The sequence below is a fragment of the Hyaena hyaena genome, unplaced genomic scaffold (assembly GCF_003009895.1).
Source record: "Hyaena hyaena isolate Hyena2069 unplaced genomic scaffold, ASM300989v1 scaffold_361, whole genome shotgun sequence".
Lineage (NCBI taxonomy): Eukaryota > Metazoa > Chordata > Mammalia > Carnivora > Hyaenidae > Hyaena > Hyaena hyaena.
In genome coordinates this window covers 669,587-690,445 of record NW_024080991.1, presented here as the reverse complement: position 1 = coordinate 690,445, position 20,859 = coordinate 669,587, and positions in this window count along the sequence as shown.

The window sequence follows — 20,859 nt, the reverse complement described above, 5'->3', positions numbered from 1 at the left end:
GTCCCCTTAGGGCTGTTTAGGTGGAAGTTGAAAAGTCCTAAGACCAGGACCTTGGCCACCTTCTCCTAGTGTCTTGGAGATCCTAGTAAGGATACTCCATTGCTTATCACTTATAGTTTCCATCTTTCTCTCCCACCCCAGTCTAGTTTGGTCACGTGTCCATAAGGAGGGAAAAAGGAGGCTTTGGTGATTCAGGTTTCTAGGGTGGCTGCTACATGATTCATCAAAGACAATGCTTTGATGATAATTTCTCAGGTGTACCAAACACCAGCTAGCATTTACCCCTTCTGAAGGAAAACAGGTCTGTTATGGGATGGCTCCATTTTTATATGGCCACTGCTGGTTCTTTTTTTTTTAAGTTTTAGAGACAGTCTAATCAAACTCCCTCCCCTTCTCCTTGCATAATTCTAAGCCTTTCTTTTCTTGTTCTCCTTCATCATGTTTCATTATCTCTCAGAAATGCAGTACTCCTCCTATCACATACTTCTATACTGTGCTTTTCTCCACCATCAGCCCAGAATGCTTATCATTTTGACTTCGTAGATTACTCTTTCTTCAGTTTATTTTCTGATTTGACCTTCTCCTGTTGAATGATATCCATCTTCTGCCCTTCCCATAATATGCTGAGTTTAACCACAGTACCATCATGCCAGGAAGACTAGAACACACTGCTTTAACAAAACACCATTTATTCTTTATGGAACAAAAAGATGTTTTCCTGAAGAGAAGTTAACATCTCTGCATGTCCCAGACCAATAGACTGGCTGACCTTTAGAAGGCAAAACTAAACTTCTTTGTTTCAAGTCACCCTTCTCACTAGGTCAGCCTCTAAGGAGGTTGGCAAAATAAGAATGTGGATTTTGTTCTGTTTGATCTGTAGTGTTTGCATTTAATTCTTAATGGTCTCCAGGTTTGACAGTTAAATCAACAACATTGATTTCATTTTGAGTATGTACAGAACACCAGGCCACAAGGGACAGTGCATGACAGCCTCCCAGTCTGTGGGGAAGGACCTCTTCTCCCCAAGAAAACATGCATCCACTCAAATGACTGAAATAGAAAAGTAGGACGGAGCTTCACAATTACTGTAAGGAGAGAGTAAGAGAGGTGCTCCCCAAAGCCAGACTGTGATAGTGGCTAAGAACATGGGCTCTGGGTTTAGTGTCTTGAGTTGGAATCACACTTGCCATCTGATTTTAGGCAACTACCAAAGCTTTCAAACTTCTTTTCTGTAGGATAGGGATATAGTCTCTACCTCATAGTGATGTAGTGAGGATTAAATGAGATAATACACATGAAGTACTTAACACAGGAATAATAATAGCTAATGTTTTTTAAGCATTTTCCTTATGCTAATGTGGCAAGCTGAATAACAGCCCCAAAGATATCCAGGTGCTAATCCCTGGAACCTGCGAATGTTACCTTATGTGGCAAAGGGACTTTACAGATGTAATTAAATTAAGGATCTTGAAATGAGGAAATTACCCTGGTTAAACATGTTGGGTCCTAAATGTAACCAAAAGTGTCCTTGTAAGAGGGAGTCAAAGGAATATTTTACTATAGAAGAAGGCAATGTGATGCCTGAAAGCAAGACGCTACACTGCTGGTTTTCAAGGTGGAGGAAAGTGCTACCAAAGAATGCAGCTCTAGATGCTGGAAAAGACAAGGAAACAGGTTTTTCACTATGCCTTGAGGGAGTGTGTGGCCTTGCAGATAATCTTGATTTCAGCCCACTGAAACAAATTTTGGGCTTTTGATCTCCAGAACTGTAAGATAATAAACGTGTGGTGATGGGGTGCCTGGGTGGCTCAATCTGTTGAGAGTGTGATTCTTGATTTCAACTCAGGTCATGATCCCAAGGTTGTGGGATTGAGCCCTGAGTTGGGCTCCTCGCTGAGTGTGGAGCCTGCTTAAGATTTTCTCTCTCTTCCTCTGCCCTTGTCCCCCACTCACACCCTCTCTCCCTTTCTCTCTCTCAAAAAAATGTGGTGGTGGTGGTGTTTTTTCAAGCTTTATGGAGATATCATTGACAGATAACATCGTATAAGTTTAAGGTGCACAATGTGATGATTTGATATACATATATACTGGGAGATGTGTACTGCAGTAGGGTTGGTTATATCCTTCAGCTCACATAATTACCATTTTGTTGCTGTTATGGGGAGAACAGTAAACTCTATTGTCATAGCAACTTTCAAGGACACAATACAGTATTGTTAACTGTAGATCCCCAGAACATATTCATTTTATAACTGAAAGTTGTACCCTCAGACTATTCCCCCATTGCCCCCACCCTTAGCCTCTGGCAACCACCATTCTACTCTGTTTCTGTGAGTTCAATGTTTTTAGACTCCACATATAAGTAACGTCATATGGTATTTGTCTTTCTCTGTCTGACTTATTTTGCTCAGCAAAATGCCCTTAAGGTCCATTCTTAAGGAATGGACCTTGTTCTTGCAAATGGCAAAATTTTCTTCTTTCTTATGGCTGAATGACGTATGTTCCTTCTATATCCAATTTGTTGAGTGTTTTTATCATGAAAGGATGTTGAATTTTGTCAAACTCTTTTTCTGCATCTATTGAGACAATCATATGATTATTGTCTTTCATGTGGTATGTCATATTTATTGATTTCTATGTGTTGAGCCATCTTTGCATCTAGGGATAAATCCCACTTCATCATGGTATATGATCCTTTTAGTGGTGTTGAATTTGGTTTGCTAGTATTTTATTGAGAAATTTTGTGTCTATATCAGGAATATTGGCCTGTAGATTTCATTTTATGTTGTGTTCTTTTCTCTTTTTTTAAGATTTTTTAAAGCCTTATTTTAAAATATTTCAAAATTTTAATACCAGTGTAGTTAACATAGAGTGTTATATTAGTTTCAGATGTGCAATATGATTTAACAATTCCATATATTACTCAGTGCTCATAAAGATAAGTGTACTCTCATTTCATATAGTGCTCTTACCTACCTTTAGAAGCAGGGTAATTCAGGTCTCATAAAATGGGTTTGATAGTGTTTCCTATTCAAAATTTGAAAGAGCTTGAGAAGAATTGGCAACAACTCTTTAAATGTTGGGTAGAATTCACCCATCCAGTGAAAACCATCCAGTGAAACCATCCAGTCCGGAGCTTTCCTTTGTTGGGAGGTTTTTCATTACTGATTCAATCTTCTCACTTGTTATTGGTCTATTCAGATTTTCCTTCTTTCTTTTTTAATACTTTAAAATGTTTATTTTTGAAAGAGAGAGAGAGAGAAGGGGAGGGGCAGAGAGAGAGGAAGACACAGAATCCAAAGCAGGCTCCAGGCTCCCAGTTGTCAGCACAGAGCCAGATGTGGGGCTCAAACCCAAAACTGAGATCATGATCTGAGCTGAAGTCAGATGCTTAACTAATTGAGCCATGCAGGCACCCTGGGTCTATTCAGATTTTCTATTTCTTCATGATTCAGACTTGGAAGGTTGTATATTTCTAAGAATTTATCCATTTCTTTTAAGTTGTCCAGTTTGTTGGTGTACAGTCGCTCATAGAAATCTCTTATTATCCTTTGTATTTCTGTGGAATTGGTTGTAATATCTCATTTTTCATTTATAATTTTATTTATTTGAGTCTACTCTCCTTTTCTTGGTAAATGTAGCTAAAAGTTTCTCAATTCTGCTTATCCTTTCAAAAAACCAACTCTTCCTTTTGTTGATCTTTTCTACTATCTTTCCATTCTCTATTTCATTTATTTTTGCTGATTTTTATTATCTCTTTCCTTCTGATAAATTTGGGATTAGTTTGTTCTTCTTTTTCTAGTTCCTTGATACGTGGAGTTAGCCTATTTATTTATTTTTGTTGTGGTTGTTAGCATAAAGTGCAACAGTAATTTCAGGAGTAGATTCCTGAATGCCCTTTACCCATTTAGTCCCCCTCCCCCAACCCTTCCAGCAACCCTCTGTTTGTTCTCTATATTTAATTTAAGAGTCTCTTATGTTTTGTCCTCTTCCCTGTTTTTATATTATTTTTGCTTGTCTTCTCTTATGTTCATCTATTTTGTATCTGACTGGCTAATTTTGCTTAGCATAATACCCTCTAGTTCCATCTATCTATCTATCTATCTATCTATCTATCTACATACATACACCACACATATATATATATATACCACATCTTCATTATCCGTTTATCCATCGATGGACATTTGGGCTCTTTCCATACCTTAGCTATTGTCAATAGTGCTGCTATAAACACTGGGGTGCATGTGCCCCTTTCAAAACAGCACACCTGTATCCCTTGGATAAATACCTAGTAGTAAAATTGCTGGGTTGTAGGGTAGTTCTATTTGTAATTTTTTGAGGAACCTCCATACTGTGTTCCAGGGTGGCTGCACCAGTTGGCATTCCCACCAGCAGTGCAAAAGAAGTCCTCTTTCTCTGCATCCTCGCCAACATCTCTTGTTGCCTGAGTTGTTAGCCATTCTGACAGGTGTGAGGTGGTATCTCACTGTGGTTTTGATTTGTATTTCCCTGATGATGAGTGACGTTGACCATTTTTTCTTTTTTCTTTTTTTTTTTTTTTTAAATTTTTTAATGTTTTTTTTAATTTATTTCTAGGAGAGAGAGAGAGAGAGACAGCGTGAGCAGGGGAGGGTCAGAGAGAGAGGGAGTCACAGACTGAAACAGGCTTCAGGCTCTGAGCTGGCAGTCAGCGCAGAGCCCGACGCGGGGCTCGAACCCACGAACCGCGAGATCATGACCCAAGCGAAAGTCGGACGCTTAACCGACTAAGCCACCCGGGCGCCCCCGACGTTGACCATTTTTTCATGTGTTGGTTGGTGATCTGGATGTCTTCTTTGGATAAGTGTCTATTCCTGCCTTTTCCCCATTTCTTCACTGGATGATTTGTTTTTTGTGTGTTGAGTTTGATAAGTTCTTTATAGATTATGGATACTGACCCTTTATCTGATATGTCATTTGCAAATATCTTCTCCCATTCTGTTGGTTGCCTTTTAGTTTTGCTGATTATTTCCTTTGTCGTGCAGAAGATTTTTATCTTGATGAGGTCCCAATAGTTCATTTTTGCTTTTGTTTGTCTAGCCTCTGGAGACGGGTTGAGTAAGAAGTTGCTGCAGCTGAGGTCAAAGAAGTTTTTGTTTGCCTGCTTTCTCCTCTAGGATTTTAATGGTTTTCTGTCTTATGTTTATGTCTTTCATCCGTTTTGAGTTTACTTTGTGTATGGTGTAAGAAAGTGGTCCAAGTTCATTTTTCTGCATGTTGCTCTCCAGTTTTCCCAGCATAATTTGCTGAAGAGACTGTCTTTATTCTATGGAATATTCTTTCCAGCTTTGTCAAAGATTAGTTGGCCATACATTTGTGGGTCCATTTCTGGGTTCTTGATTCTGTTGCATTGATCTGAGTGTCTGTTTTTGTGCCAGTATCATACTGTCTTGATTATTACAGCTTTGTAATACAGTTTGAAGTCCAGGATTTGATATCTCCAGCTTTGGTTTTCTTTTTCAGGATTGCTTAGCTACTTGGGGTCTTTTCTGGTTCCATACAAATTTTAGGATGGTTTGTTCTAACTCTGTGAAGAATGCTGGTGTTATTTTGATGGTGATTTCAGCCTATTTATTTCAGATTTTTTTTTCTTAATGTAGGCATTTCTGGCTGCAAATTTCTCTCTTAGCATTGTATTTGCTGCATCCTGTAAGTTTTGGTATATTGTGTTTCCATTTTAATTGCTTTCAATATGCTTTTTTAATTTCCCTTTTGATTTCATCTTTGACCATTTGTTCTGGAGTATGCTGCTTCATTTCCAAATTATTTGTGAATTTTCCAGTTTTCCTACTGTTGTTGATTTTTAATTTCATACCATTGCGATCAGAAAAGATACTTGAGGGGGTGCCTGGGTGGCTCTGTCAGTTGAGCTTCCAGCTTTGGCTCAGGTCATAGTCTCATCCGTTTCCGAGTTTGAGCCTACAATGGGCTCTCTGCTATCAGTACAGAGCCTGCTTTGGATTCTCTTTCTCCCATTCTTCCCACTCCACCCCCACTCTCTCTCCCTCTCTCAAAAATAAACATTAAAAAAAATATTAGCAGCGTCTCAGTGGCTCAGTCAGTTAAACATCTAACTTCGGCTCAGGTCATGATCTCATGGTTTGTGGGTTTGAGCCTCTGTGCTGACAGCTCAGAGCCTGGAGCCTGCTTCAGATTCTTTGTCTCCTCTCTCTTCCACTCCCCTGCTGGTTCTCTCTGTGTGTCTGTCTCTCTCTCTCAAAAATAAATAAACATTAAAAAAAATTAAAGAGGACCTGGGTGGCTCAGTTGTTAAGCACCTGACTTCATCTCAGGTCATGATCTCAGAGTTGTGAGTTTGAGCCCCATGTCAGGTGAGCGTGAGCCCTGCTTCAGGTGAATATGAGCCCTGCTTCGGTCAAAACACAAGTCCCGGGTGAGCCCCACTTCTCTCTCTCTCTCTCTCTGCCTCTTGCTCGTTTGTGCCCTCTCTTTCTCAAAACAAACAAACAAACAAATGATAAAAATTAAAAAAAAAAAGAAAAGATGCCTGGTACAGTTTCAGTATTTTTTTAAACTTGCTGAGACTTGTTTTGTGACTTATGATCTATCTTGGAGAATGTTTCAGATGTGCTTGAGATGAATCTGTATTCTGGTGCCATCGGATGAATTGTGCTCTGTATGTTAGGTCCACTCGGCCTAAAGAATAGCCAAGTCCAATGTTCCCTTATTGATTTTCTGTCTGGATGATCTATTCATTATTGAAAATAGGGAATTGAAGTCCCCTATTGTTATTGTATAATTGTCTATCATTCCTTTCAGATTTGAGTATTTGTTTAATATATTTAGGTACTCCAATGTTGGGTGCATATATATTTTGTTATATCCACTTGATGAACTGACCCCTTCAACATTATATAATTACCTTCTTTGTCTCTTGCTAGTTTTTGAATTAAAGTCTATTTTGTCTTAGGTAAGTATAGTTACCTTTTCTGTCTTTTCATTTCTACTTGCACAAAATATCCTTTTCTACCCTTTGCTTTGAGTCTATATGTGTCCTTGAAGCTGAAGTGAATTTCTTATTGGCAGCATATAGTTGAGTCTTGTTTCATCTGTTCAGTCACTTTATATCTTTTGATTGGAACATTTAATCTGCTTACATTTGAAGTAGTTATTGATAGATAAGGACTTACTGTTGCCATTTTGTATTTTCTGGCTGTTTTGTAGTTCCTTTCTTCCTTCTGTTCTCTCTTGCTCTCTTCTTTTGTGAACCGATGATTTTCCTTCGTGATATACTTCTGCCCCCTCCTTTTTATCTTGTATGTATGTACCTATGTACCATAGGTTTTGTTTTGCAGTTACCCCAAGGCCCACTTGAAACATCTTATGGAAATTGTAACCTATTTCAAAGTGATAAACAACTTCAGCTATATACAAAACTCTACCCTTTTATTTCACCCTCTACCACATTTTATGTTTCATGCTTTACATCTTTTCATATTGTGTATCCAGTAATAAGTTATCATAGTTACCACTGTTTTTAATACTTTTGTTCCTCAAGCTTTATATTAGAGGTAAGTGGTAAACACATCACTATATTACGTTATTAGAGTCTTCTCAATCTGACTATTTACTTGCCTTTACCAGTACGTTGTTCTCACGTTACTAGGTAGCATCCTTTTGTTTCAGCTTGAAGACCTCTTTTCAGCATTTCTTTTAAAGTAAGTCTAGTGATGATGCACAGCCTTTCATGACTGGGGGTCATGGTGACTCGTCAGCTCAGGCTGTGGGGATCTACTACATCGACAACTATGTGGTCCTTATCAAGGGCTGGTTGCTCACCCTGCTCTTCCTTTCCTGGTGGTGAGGGGAGCTCTTTCTAACTTGGGAGTTTCCTCTTGGTGCTGAGCAATGCTGGCTTTTGGGGGTGGGTTGATGCAGCAAAACGAAGCTGTTCTTCCTTCCCTTTTTGTGCGGTTATTCTTAAGGTTTTTGTTTAACTGCATGGCTGACATATATTAAGTGGACCCCAAAGCTGTTTTTATTTGTGGATAACTGTCTGATTGTTGATCTTCATGAGGAGATGGAGGGGTCTCCTACTCTGCCATTGTGGTAATGTCACTCCCAAATGTGTATTGTTTTAAGCTACTGACTTTGTGATAATTTATTACCGCAGCCTTGGTAAACGAATACAGCTAGGCATTATTCTAAAGGCTTCCCTTATATTACTTCGTTCAACTCTCACCTTTTCCCATATCCTCATTAATCATGGAGAGGTGTGTTAGCTAGTAGATACCTACTAATCTACCGGTTCTCAGTTTGTGCCACCACACCCACCCTGTGCCCACATGTGCAGAATCCTCCTGACCTACTTTATTTGTGAACAGGGAGGACTCTGAAGAACCTAGTGATTTCCCTCAAACTACTCCCACACAAATCCCAGAGTAAGATGGAAAGAAGTGGCAACAGGGAAAAAAATAATTATACTTTCATTGACTTGTTTTGTAAATCTGGCTTTTATATTCGGTTAGGACAATGCATCTGTATTAATCTTAAAATGAATTATAGTACAAGATGCTTCTGTCTTAGGCTTCAACCATCAGACTCTATTCTAAAAGTATTGTTCTTGGTTTGAATCCACAGGACAGTCACACACACATACATAAACCATAGACAAGTTCTCCTGGGAAAACCTGTCCTTTCTGCTGTTGTAGGAGGAACTGAGAGCAGCAGTACTGTTGTCCTACTTCTGACATCTCTCTGCCTAGTAGTTTTGTTTCAAAAGAATTCACTTAAATGCTCCATTGTGGCAACTATGTGGTGATTTCTGATGGCAGATTTAAGGCTGAATGCTGGCTTTGCATGGCTTTGCCTTGAGTAATCTCTCTGTTCCCCGGTTTCTTCATCTATACAAAATAAGATGATATCTATTTGTAGGATTGTTATAAGGACTAAAATAATACAGATCAAAGTGTCCTGGACATGGAAGTCATGGTGACTGGCATGCTCACAGTTTTGCTGAAAGGGAACTTGGGTAGCCACATTGGTCCACAGTTGACTGCACCATGTATGGGTACCTGATACCACCAAATCAGCCAGATCCACAGGCTGACCAGATACTAATGATGCAGTTTAGTGGAGAAAGTTCTGTCTAAAAAGTAGGATAACTGCAGGTGGCTCTCTAGAACCTGAAATAGAAAATAAAGAGGGAATCGGGCAATTAGGGACAAGAACTGAAGCTAAAATAATGTAAAGAAGAGGTGGGGCCAGAAGCAAGTTGTAATTGTGACAATTTATAAAAGGAAACCTCGTTTAGAAGGGATTCCAGAGACCAGCAGAGGGGACTCTCACACCCTACTACTTGTGAATTGCAGACCTTACTGGAAGAGAAAGTTGCAGACAGGTATTTCTTTTACTATACCAGCAGGAGGGAGAAAGTTTTTTCCTCTTCCCCTGGCAACATCCTAGCCAGTGAGACTGTCACAACTTCAACCAAGAAAAAGCCACTCTACTTTGAACTTCCAGTTTACTCCAATGGACTTTTGATTTATAACAGTCCTTTCAAGTTCCCCCTTTCCTCTATAAAAGAGGGTTCTTCCCCTCTGTTGTCTGGTCTTGCCTATGGTTATGCTGTAGCTTGCTTGTCCCGGATTGCAATTCTCTGCTATTCCCAAATAAACCCATTCTTACTAGTAAAATAATTGGAGTTTTATTTTTTAAGGTTAACATAGTTTTGAGTAGGGCTGAGTTACTCAGGAAACAGAAACTAGGAGTGTGCAAAAAGTAGCAAGGTAAGAAAAGACATAGAATGGATGCCGAGGAAGCCAGAAGTGGAGAACTCCCCCAATAAGCAAAGTCTCAGTAGCTGAGTCACATCAGTGGCAAAACAGTAGAGTGAAGATTCTTTAACTTCTGCCACTGAGATTCCTTCTGCCATCTTGGATTCAGAGGGTTCCTGATGTTGGATTTCCATGGTTTGCCAACTTCCTTATTGCCACATGCCATCTTAAAATGAATTCCTATTTCTTGAGTTTGTCTATAGATCCTTATTTCTTGCAAAAGAGGTTAATTAAAACAAAAGGAATCCAAGTGGTAGTTCTGTCTCGTTATTAAAATGATCTTGAAACTGGGGCATAAGGGAGGCAGAATATTCCTGGCAAAGGGAATATTCAGGAGTCAGGCTTGGAGATGAGAGAACATTAAAGATGTTGGTAGGTATCTCAGAAAAATAGCCAGGGGGTTGTGATTTCTCACAAAGGTAAGGGTACTAGGGTAGAGTGGGATAATTGGGAACCTAGATGCCCAAAATGGACAACTTTACTGTGTTGTCAGAAGCTGGAGCTCCTCTACCAAGACTCTGTGATTCTCACACCCTCAGGGTTTTATTTTAGTAATATGTATCATTTTTAACATCTTCAAGATCAGTCAACATCTGTTATAAATTCTCTCAGGCAAAAAGTATACTAAGTTGATTAATGACCAAAACCCTAGTTGTTATTATGGAAGATTCTACCAGACCTGTCCCTTATCTTTGCTATTCAAAAGTTGTTTGTGTCTTCAAGGAAGCTGCTTGAAAGAAACATAGAAAACAAACCAACTCCCTGTCACATTTATCCCTGTTCCTGAGTCACAGAGAAATGCAGACAGGATAGAAACAAGTTTCCTGCAATCCATAAATCTAATAGGCAACTGACAGAATGGGAAAAGATAGTTGCAAATGACATATCACATAAAGGGTTAATATCCAAAATCTATAAGGAACTCACCAAACTCCACACCCGAAGAACAAACAATCCAGTGAAGAAATGGGCAGAAGATATGAACAGACACTTCTCCAAAGAGGACATCCAGGTGGCCAACAGACACATGAAACGATGCTCAGCATCCCTCCTCATCAGGGAAATACAAATCAAACCCACACTGAGATACCACCTCACGCCAGTCAGAGTGGCTAAAATGAGCAAATCAGAGAATTCTAGATGCTGGTGAGGATGTGGAGAAACGGGCACCCTCCTACACTGTTGGTGGGAATGTAAACTGGTACAGCCCCTCTGGAAAACCGTGTGGAGGTTCCTCAGGAAACTAACAATAGAACTCCCCTATGACCCAGCAATAGCACTGCTAGGAATTTACCCAGGGGATACAGGAGTGCTGATGCCTAGGGGCACATGTACCCCAGTGTTCATGGCAGCACTCTCAACAATAGTCAAAACATGGAAAGAGTCTAAGTGTCCATCAGCAGACGAATGGATCAAGAAGATGTGGTTTATCTATACCATGGAATACTACATGGCAATGAGAAACAATGAAATCTGGCCATGTGTAGCAACATGGATGGAACTGGAGGGTGTTACGCTGAGCGAAATAAGTCAGGCAGAGAAGGACAGATACCATATGTTTGCACGTATAGGAGAATTAGGAGGAACCTAATGGAGGACCGTGGGGGAGAAGAAGAGGGGAAAATGGTGGGGGAGAGGGAGTCAGGCAAACCATGAGAGGCTCTTGAATGGAGAACAAACTGAGGACTGATGGGGGTGGGGAGGAGGGGAAGGGGGGTGATGCGCATGGAGGAGGGCACTTGTGGGGATGAGCACTGTGTGTTATATGGAAACCAACTTGACAATAAACTATTAAAAAAAAAAAGAAAGAAAGAAGTTTCCTGTCTATTGGCTGACTCCGCCCCAGCCCAGACTAAGGTGATGACTGACGTCCCTGGTAGTCTGGATACAGGTCAGGACTGGTAAATACCACTGGGCCTGGAGTCCTGATTCAGTTTTCCAAATTTTTAGGCTCCCTGAACCTGAGAAACAGCTTCTAGAACAGTAGTGTTCAATAGTAGTATAATACAAGCCCTATATCTAATTTTGTTTCATTATTTAAAAAAAAAAATTTTTAATGTTTATTTTATTTTTGAGAAAGCAGGGGAGAGGCACAGAGAAAGGGAGACACAGAATCCAAAGCAGTTTCCAGGCTCTGAGCTGTCAGCACAGAGCCCAGTGTGGGGCTCAAACCTATGAACCACGAGATCATGACCTGAGCCAAAGTCGACGCTTAACCTACTGAGCCACCCAGGTGCCCCTGGTATGGTCTATTTTAATGAATATTCCACGTGCACTTGAAAAGAACTTGTATTCTACAGTTGTTGGCTATCATGTTCTATAAATGTCAACTGAATTTTTAATCATGTTACACAAACCATCTCTCTATATATCCTTACTAATTTTTATCTGCATGTTCAATTTGTTATGAGAATGGTATGTTAACATCTCCTATGATCATGTATTTGCCTATTTTTCCTTTTAGTTCCTGAAATTTTTGCCTTATATATTTTGGGGCTATGTAATTACATGAGTATAGATTTTTATTTTCCTGCTGAACCTGAATCCTTTTATCATTATGAAGTGTCACTTTTTTAATCTAATACTTCTTGCATTAAATTCTACTTTATCTGATATTAGGTATAGCTATACCTAATAATTCTTTTGATTAGTGTTTTGATGGTGTATTTTTTCCATACCTTTATTTTCAACCTTTCTGTGTCCTTATTATCTTATAATTGAAGTATTTAATCTATTTAAATGTTGACATTAACATTTAATGTTATTACTGAATTATTTGAATTTACGTCTGCTATTTTAATATTTATTTCCCAGGGCACCTGGGTGGCTCAGTCAGTTGAGTGCCTGACTTTTTTTTTTTTTTAATTTACATCCAAGTTAGTTAACATATAGCGTAATAATGATTTCAAGAATAGAATTTAGTGACTTACCACTTACATATAACACACAGTGCTCACCACAAGTGTCCTCCTTAATGCCCCTCACCTACTGAGCCCATCCCCCCACCTGAAACCTTTCCAGCAACCCTCAGTTGTTCTCTGTATTTAAGAGTCTGCTATGGTTTCACATGTACCCCAATGTTCATAGCAGCACTCTCAACAATAGCTGAAACATGGAAAGAGCCTAAGTGTCCATCAACTGACGAATGGATCAAGAAGATGTGGTTTATCTATACCATGGAATACTACATGGCAATGAGAAACAATGAAATCTGGCCATGTGTAGCAACATGGATGGACCTTGAGGGTGTTCTGCTGAGCGAAATAAGTCAGGCAGAGAAGGACAAATATCATATGTTTGCACGTATAGGAGGATTAGGAGGAACTTAACGAGGAACACAGGGGAGAAGAAGGGGGGAAATGGTGGGGGAAAGGGAGAGAGGCAAACCATGAGAGACTCTTGAATGCTGACAAAAACTGAGGACGGAGGGGGGGGGGGGGATGGGCATGGAGGAGGGCACTTGTGGGGATGAGCACTGAGTGTTATGTGGAAACTAATTTGACAATAAACTATTTGTAAAAAAAAAAAAAAAAAAAGAGTCTGCTATGGTTTGTCTTCCTCTCTGGTTTTATATTATTTTTCCTTCCCTTCCTTTATGTTCGTCTGTTTTGTATCTTAAATTCCACATATGAGTGAAATCATATGATATTTGTCTTTCTCTGACTTATTTCACTTAGCATATTACACTCTAGTTCCATCCAGATTGTTGCAAATTGCAAGATTTCATTCTTTTTCATCAACAAGTAATATTCCATTAGATAAAAATACCACATCTTCTTTATCCATTCATCCATTAATGGACATTTGGACTCTTTCCATACCTTGGCTATTGTCAATAGTGCTGCTATAAACACTGGGGTGCATGTGCCCCTTTCAAAACAGCACACCTGTATCCCTTGGATAAATACCTAAGTAGTAAAATTGCTGGGTTATAGGTTAGTTCTATTTTTAATTTTTGGAGGAACCTGCATATGTTTTCCATAGTGGCTACACCAGTTTTCATTCCCACTAGCAGTGCAAAAGGGCTCCTCTTTCTCCGCATCTTCGCCAACATCTGTTGTTGCCTGAGTTGTTTATGTTAGCCATTTTGACAGGTGTGAGGTGATATCTTACTGTGGTTTTGATTTGTATTTCCCTGATGATGAGTGATGTTGAGTATTTTTTCATTATATCTGTTAGCCATTTAGATGTCTTCTTTGGAAAAATGTCTGTTCATGTCTTTTGCCCATTTCTTCACTGGATGATTTGTTTTCTGTGTGTTGAGTTTGATAAAGTTCTTTATAGATTTTGGATACTAACCCTTTATCTGATACATCATTTGCAAATATCTTCTCCCATTCTGTTGGTTGCCTTTTAATTTTGCTGATTGTTTTGCTGTGCAAAAGCTTTTTATCTTGATAAGTTCCCAATAGTTTATTTTTGCTTTTGTTTCTATTACCTCTGGAGACATGTCAAGTAAGAAGTTACTGCAGCCGAGGTCAAAGAGGTTGTTGCCTCTTTTCTCCTCTAGGATTTTGATGCCTTCCTGTCTTATGGTTAGGTCTTTCACCCATTTTGAGTTTATTTTGTATATGGTGTAAGAAAGTGGTCCAGGCCCGTTTTTTTGCATGTCACTCTCCAATTTTCCCAGCACCATTTGCTGAAGAGACTCTCTTTTTTTTTCCGTTGGATATTCTTTCCAGCTTTGTCAAAGATTAGTTGGCCATACGTTTGTGGGTCCATTTCTGGGTTCTTGATTCTGTTCAATTGATCTGAATGTCTGTTTTTGTGCCATTTTCACAGGGAGCCCTATATGTAATTTTAACTTGTCGAGTAGTCATGTGACAAAAGTAAAAGGACATGAGTGAAACTTATTTTTATAAGGTATTTTATTTAACCTACTATATCCTTAATGATTTGGTTTTCTTTCTATGAATTACTGGGAAAGGTATATACAATCTCTTGGGGCACCTGAGTGGCTCACGTGGTTAAGTGTCTGACTCTTGATTTTGGCTCAGTCATGATCTCAGGGCCATGGAGTGGGCTCTGTGCTGAGCATGGAACTTGCTTGGGATTCTCTCTCTCTTTCTGCCCCTCTCTCCTGCTCTCTCTCTGAAAAAAGATAATTAAAAATTAAAAAATAATCTCTCACTATAATTCTGTATTTGCCTATTTCTTCTCTTATTTGAGGCTAAGTTATTAGGTCTTTGCATCTTATAGAGCTCCCTAAGTCTACTTAATTCCTCCATATCTAGTAACCCCAAGCTGAGTTTAGAAAGTACTAATTTGGTGGGGCGCCTGGGTGGCTCAGTCGGTTGAGTGTCCAACTTCAGTTCAGGTCATGACCTCATACCTCGTGAGTTCGAGCCCCATGTGAGGCTCTGTGCTGACAGCTCAGAGCCTGGAACCTGCTTTGGATTCTGTGTCTCCTTCTCTCTGTTTCTCCCTCACTCACACTCTGTCTCTCTCTCTCTCTCTCTCAAAAATAAGTAAAGATTTTTTTAAAAAAGTACTAATTTGGTGATCTTTCTTCATCTGTTTTATTGCAAGAACTAGAATATGATAGTAATAATAGTAATGCAACTATATAACTTTTTCACTGACCACTTACTAAGTAGCTGGTGTTGTCCTAAGTACTTTATATGTATTACTTCCTTGATCCTCACAATTTCCCTATAATTTTGGCATTATGATCCCCATTTACCACAGCAGGTTAAGTAAGTGGTCTAAGATCACCCAACTAGATATGTACTATATTAGAATTTAAACCAAGACAGTTTGACTCTGTGCTCTTAGCTATTCCTTTATACTGCTACTGAGATGTGCTGCCCTCTCTAAGCCAGAAGATGTGAGTCCAAGTGTCGTTTATGAGCATGTTTGCTTTGACATACTGCAGAAAAGTAAATAGAAAAACATCAGATAAGATACTCCTGGAAAGGTTTATATATATTAATAAATTATTAATAGCTTCAAGTGGATTCTTCTGGTATACAGTACTAACTGGATGATAGATATGTCACTGGGTCATTAGGCCTTTCATTTGAGTACTTCAGGGAATCATTCATACTAAATAGGAATTTGTGCTAAATAATATTTCTGGGAATAATTTGTGCCTAGTAAATATGATAGACTCATAGGTCTGGAAGGTCCCTCAGAGATCAATTATTCCAGACCACTTATTTATAGTACTAACAGTTATTATCTTTGAAGGTGGAATTTTAAGGGACTTTTACCTTTTATATTATTTATTTATATGCTGTTTAATTTTTTATAAGAACACATCATACATAATCAGAAAAATAAAATGGTTATTCCTGCCAAGACAATTCAATAGGGAAAAGAATAGTTTTTTTTTTCAGTGAAAAGTGTTGGATCAACTAGCTATCCACATGAAAAAGAATGAAATTGTACTCTTACTTCATACCATATACAAAAATTAACTCAAGATGAATCACAGACCTAAATGTAGGAATTAGGAAGACCTAAATTATAAAAGTCTTAGAAGAAAACATAGCCTAAGTCTTCATGATCTTAGGTTAGGCAAAGACTTCTTAGATACAAAACCAAAAGAAAAATATAAAAATTGGACTTTATCAAAGTTAAATACTTTTGTGCTGCAAACCATGCCATCAAGACAGTGAAAGACAATCCACAGAATAGAAGAAAATATTTATAAATCATATATATGATAAGGAACTTATATCCAAATATTTTTTAAAACCTATTACAACTCAATAATAAAAAGATGACCCAAATAAAAAATGGGCAAAGAACTTGAATAGATGTTAATTTGCAAACTCAGGAGCTTTGCAAGTGAAATCTTTAAATAGCCCCAATCACAGGGGGCAAGGAAAAGCTGAAGAAAGAGTGAGACCACTCCAGATTGGTAGGGGGTAAATTTAATAAGCAAAGAAACTTACATATAAGGCTTGTCTTGGGCAGCTGCAAGATGAATAGATCTCTGCACCTGTCTGCCAAAATCTTAAAAATTTATATAGAGACTTAAACTGATTTCAGTACATATATTGACCAGATGGTCTTCACACCACATTACTCTCTCAAGTCTGCATCCTTGAAAATGGCTCTCACTGTGGGAACAGTGAGCAGAAAACACATTTCAGGGATATGGGAAAGTATGAGGAGGTTCCAATTGCCTGGGTCCATGTTGCAAGTCAATCAGTGGTCACATCCTCTCCATAACTTCCTCTGACAATTAGACATTCATCCAAAGAAGATATAAAAATAGTCAATAAGCATATGAAAAAATGTTTGTCATTAGCCACAGGGAAATGCAAATCAAAATCACAAGATACAATTTCACACCCTCTAGAATGGCCACATTAAAAAAAAAAAAAAAAAAAACCCAGAAAATAACAAATGTTGGAAAGGACGTAGAGAAATTGGAACCCACATAAATTGCTGGTGAATATGTAAAATGATGCAGTCACTTTGGAAAGCAGTTTGGCAGTCCTCAAAATGTTAAACATAATTACCATGTGATCCAGCAATTCCAATCTTCTATACGAAAGAGAAACAGAAACATACACTCATAGAAAAACTTGAACCTGAAATGTTCATAGCAGCATTATTAATAATAGCCAAAAAGTAGGAACAACCCAAGTGTCCATCAATTGATGAATAAAGTTCAGTATTTTCCATACAGTAGAATACACCTGGCAATAAAAAGCAATGATACAACATGGATGAACTCTGAATACGTTATGCTAAGTGAAAGCCTGTAACAAAAGGGCATTTTATATGATTCCATGCCTACATTCACTCCATCCATCCATTCCAGAATGGGCAAATCTCTGGAGACAGAAAGTAGATTAGTGGCTGTGTAGGGCTGGGAGTGGGGAGGGGGGTGAGGCATGGGCAATGATTACTAATGGGTAAAGTGTTTCTTTTTGGGGTGGTGAAAATGTTCTAAATCAGATTGTGGATGGTTGCACAACTCTGTCACAATACTGAAGCCATTTGAATTGTACCCATTAAATGGGTGAATTGTATGGCATGTGATTATATCTTAATAAAGCTGTTAAGAATGAAAACATGACTATTCCATTAAATTGATGCAATATTATTTAAGAGGCCATTCTATTCATTCCTTATTAAGCAGTGAGGGTGTTTTTAGTTTTTTACATTGCTAAGTAATAGTGTGACCAAACACTCCATTTGAAAGAAATATTTTTTACTAAAACTGCTATAAATCTAAAAGATAGGTGATGTGCCTAAGGTCACCTATATATTTTCAACATCAGAAATCTGTCAATAGTTTACAGTGTAAAAAATTAGTATCTTCCACACAGTTCTCTCCCATAGGATGAGGTCAGTGGCCTGTCCTTAAGCCTAACTTATGAATAGTTTAGCAGTAAGAGACACAAAAATATAGTGCCTTAAACAAAACAGAAGTTTATTTCTCTGTCACATTCAAGTCTAGAGATAGGCAACCCAGGGCTAAGATGGTAGATGTCTCCACAATATCCTTGGGATCCCAGGATCCTGCTGTAGGCCCTAGGCTCAGTCTATTGCTCTGTCAACCATAGTTTATAATTCTTGCTATAATGGTTTAAATGATAGCTATCACATCCCCATTCCAAGCAACAAGATGAAAGAAACTGAAAGAGTGGGGGTGGAAGGAAAGGGGACAAAGTGTATATGTCAGAGGTCTTTAAGAAAAGCTCCTAGATGCCCTTTCTGCTGTACATCCATCCATTGACCAAAACATTGTGACATAGCCATACTTTACTTCAAGTGAGACTGAAAATATGGTCTTTATTCTAGGTAGCATGTGTCTAGATAAAAATTAGGGGTTCTTTCATCATGAAAGAAAAGGACACATTCAGAAATAACCAGCAGACTCTGCCATTAACTTACAATTTATCTAATGTCATAAAACCCTACCAAAAGCTAGAAAGAAAAATGATCTGGTTACAAAGGATCAAAGAAATAAGATGAACTAAGAACTATACACTAAATTAAGCAGTATAAGGAATGACTATGCCTAATAATGAAAAGCATTAAAGGAGACATGTTTGCAAAAGCATAGAGAAATGATCAAAAGTCCTAAAGTGGGGAGAGCACTTTTATAAGATGTGAGCCAGAGGCAATATCCATCAGATACACTAGGCACATAAAAAGAAATGGTTTAAATGAGCAATAAGTAAAATCATACTGCCTTTCACTTCCCATTAAGACAATAGACTTTTGACAAAACTGTTTATTGTTGCCTACTTTATTTGTTCATATGTTTCTAATTCCTGAAAGCCTCATGTTATAATGATTTTATTGCTTCTGGTAGTATGTCAAGCATATACATTGCATCTGGCCTTTTCTATATACTCCTAAAGATATCATTACTTTTGCTTGGAAATCTTTTGGTTGTAGTTTTTTATCTACTATGGTAACACATGCATACTATATATATCAGAAAAATACTTGAACGTTCCCAAGAAACCCCAATGTAAACAACTTAGTGTAAATTTACTTGATCCTTTTAACAATTAATTTAAGATGCATAGACAGGCTTGGTTTCTATGCAAGGAATAATCAACTGAATGTGACTGAAATAAAGTGTTCAAGGACAATAATATTTAATATGTTTTAGGAAAAGATCATTAACATTTAGTTTAGTTTTTTTTGTTTGTTTGTTACTTACAAGTTCAGAAGAGTTTAACCACAAGTATAAATATAAATAAGGAGAAGTTACCATATGGGAAAAATAGAACTTTCAAATGCTCATGCTGAGATTAGTGTTAAAATTTTGTATTATAAAATTTGAGTCATGAAGAAAGACCAGGACCCACATACACCCAAATGATCCAAACACTTAAAAAAAAGTGCATTTTCTTTAGATAATTCTATAGCTGGTATATACTTCCTAGGAAAAAGTACAGTGTTTTGTTTTGTTTTGTTTTGTTTTGTTTTGTTTTTTTCAAGCTTGGACTGCTTTATAGAGAGAATCCCAAGCAGGCTCCATGCTGTCAGTGCAGAGCCTGATGTGGGCCTCAATCTCACGAACTATAAGATCATGACCTGAGTTGAGATCAAGAGTCAGACACTCAACCGACTGAGCCACCCAGGCACCCCAGAGAAGGTATAGTTTTATAAAGATGATAGCCTCACAAAAAAATGTATCATTTACAAATCTCCAAAAAGTAATAAACTCATCAGATTCTACATAGTATAACCATATGAATTAAGATAAAAAGTTGCTGTCTTGAAATCATTATATCTCAATACTATTTTAGCTTATTTAGAAAATGAGCTGAGCATGTTGGCTTGTTTCTGGTTCCCTTTGCAGATCTACTGTCAATTATATCTGTCATAGACTACAGCATATACCATTGTGAAGGGGTTGGAAAGCACTGGCTTGGAAAATGAAGGGAGTTGTGTTCTAGTCCTATTTTGGCAACCAACTAGTCACTCTAGACAAGACATCCTCTCAAGGCCTTTACTTCCTCATTGTTCTCCAAGGTTTTTTTCCAGTATTGTGATCCTAAGGTGACGTGAGGGTCCATTTCAGATGATATAACACTCGTTTACATTAAATCCCTTCTGGTACATGTTATCAGGAACTGTCCACACATGAAGTCTGAATCATTAAAGTGCTTTACTCCATATTTTTCAAGCCAAAAACAGTAATTCAGAACTCAACAATAACATTCTAATATTTTAACTAAAATAAGATGATCAGAATCATAAAACTTAGCATTGAATCTAGAAAAACATATATAATTGAATGTTAAAGCCAAAAGAGCATCAGGCAAAGAGAGAGAGAAAGACTGAGACTTCTTATAAAGTGTTTCTATGACATTTACTCTAAAACAACTGTGTGCGCAGGATTTGTGAAAATAATATTACAAGTTAGGGGGAAAACCCAGCCCAAATATCAAAACACCAAGCCAAAATGATTCTGAATTTCCTTAAAGACACATTTTGAGAAAGAAAGAGAAAAATTCTTACCCATTTCTCCAATCCCCTTGTCCCAAAGGGAAGAGTGTAAAATTATGTACATCTTTGGTAATATCTTATAAGAAAT